The sequence below is a fragment of the Stylophora pistillata genome, chromosome 14 (assembly GCF_964205215.1).
Source record: "Stylophora pistillata chromosome 14, jaStyPist1.2, whole genome shotgun sequence".
Lineage (NCBI taxonomy): Eukaryota > Metazoa > Cnidaria > Anthozoa > Scleractinia > Pocilloporidae > Stylophora > Stylophora pistillata.
This window is the reverse complement of record NC_142532.1, coordinates 7,883,052-7,884,878: the sequence shown is the minus strand read 5'-3', so window position 1 is coordinate 7,884,878 and position 1,827 is coordinate 7,883,052. Positions and strand designations below refer to the sequence as shown.

The following is a 1,827-nucleotide window of genomic DNA, read 5'->3' as shown; positions in this document are numbered from 1 at the left end:
CATTTTCAAACATAAGCTATACACCTTGGCGAACCTGGCTACTTGCAGTATGCTCAATCATTTTTACCTCCTCCTGTGTTAATTACAGTACTCTTTGTTTTACAGGTCTGAATGAAGCTTACTCGAGAAAGCGGAAATTGTAATCAAATGAATGTGTTGTAATTTTGGGTTTTTTTAAATACTTTTTGAGATAAAGCATCTACATTTAAAACCTTGCTTAAAAGTGCTACTTTGAAACGTCTAAAAAACATAAGCGTTTTGATGCAAATCCCATACACGGTTATTTTAGTTAAATAAGTGCAGATCACGTTCCGTGGAAAACTTAACCTACAATGCATTAACGTTACAAGCTCTTGATCGTATATCCAACCAACCATTTTCGATTTAGGGTTAGAGTGGACGGTGGGAGGAGAGGGCAGGGGAATAGCGTGCGTAGCAAGTGATTCTATGGAGTTTTCTACAGTGAAAAGCCGACTTTCGTAGTTTTGGACGCGCCTAAAATACGGCGAGAGCGAAAACGTGGAGGATGGGGAGGGGAGAGAGAAGGGGAAGGCAGATAACTGTAAAGACTTCGCCGAAGTCCGTCGTGTTGCCGTAAAGGGACTGGTTGTAGTCAAATTCCAAATGTTTAAAAAGTGACACGTACGCAAGGGTTTCTAATTCAACTTTAGGAAAGTTAGACGTTCAAAGTTTAAAACGATTTTAAGTGGTCAGCGATGCTTCCTTCTACAGGTTATGTATAGACATTTTGTGGAACGAACAACAGCACTTTGAGCTTCTTCTTAAGGTTTACGCCTCCTAATAAGGATCTAATTTTGCCAGGGCAATGATTATGCAAGCTAAATACATTTTACCAAGGGCTATCAAGATCCTAAAAGAAAATTGGGGGTAGCCACGCAAAAATTTGGAGATAATTAGGTTTGAAATCAGAGAAAAGTGCTTATTAAAATTACCCCGCCAATTCCATTTGGATTGAGTTTTATTTTACAAAATGAATAGTAAATACAAATATCAATAAAATAACAAGCAAATGTTATCCTCAGGCCGGCGTGATGTGGGCTAAAAAAGGAGTGAGATCCTGTTATTGGTCATGCTGTTTATGACACCGGTTCCCTTAAAATTCAAAGAAGACGAAAGTTGCTGTCGAATAATAGAGAGTGAATCATATAAGAACTTTCCCTTGATTTTGAATTGAAGGATGACTTAAATACGAATGGATCATTGTGTTCCTTCTCGGCTTAAGGCTGAGTGAACTCAAATTGCCAGTCGTATTGTTCATGGCACTGGCCTTCTACTCCAACGGTTTTTTGAAATACAACGGAAAAGAAACTTGGGTCGAGCATATGAAATTATATCAGAGGCGACTGAAATCTCAAGTATTTTTTCTATATCATTTAGACTCTCAGAGAGTTCTTTCCGAACACAGACAATCAAACCATCGATCAAACCATCAATCAAACCATCAATCAAACCATCAGGATAAGGGGATCAAGGGGAAAATTGAATTTTCTAACAAGCTTTATTACATCAGTCGCTTATCTTTATAAAGCAAACGATGAAGGGCGCTTCATATCTCTTCATGATATATAAGATGGTATTTTGCAATTTTGACTGCACGGAAAATACGGATCTCGTTCTTGAATACTCGAGAAAAAGTAATACACCTCTAAAACTAATTCATAGAGCTAAGAGGGAGAATAATGATGAAGGTGGGCTTTAATTACTCAAAAACCGTATCTCAGTCCTTTTCATAGATACTCAGCAGCTATACAGAAAAAAAGTAGCTTTCGACGCCTTCTGCCAGCGCGCAAAGGATACTAATTGAAG

At 38.1% G+C, this 1,827-nt stretch overlaps 1 pseudogene across 1 annotated transcript in view; it reads left to right on the top strand.

The window, feature by feature from the left end:
* LOC148716353 (uncharacterized) overlaps window positions 1-226 on the top strand; it is a 95,181-nt pseudogene extending 94,955 nt beyond the window's left edge. The window contains exon 4 of the transcript XR_015995260.1: window positions 1-226. This exon is cut by the window's left edge and continues 873 nt beyond it. The product of XR_015995260.1 is annotated as an uncharacterized LOC148716353 (transcript).
* The last annotated feature ends 1,601 nt before the right edge of the window (window positions 227-1,827 follow it).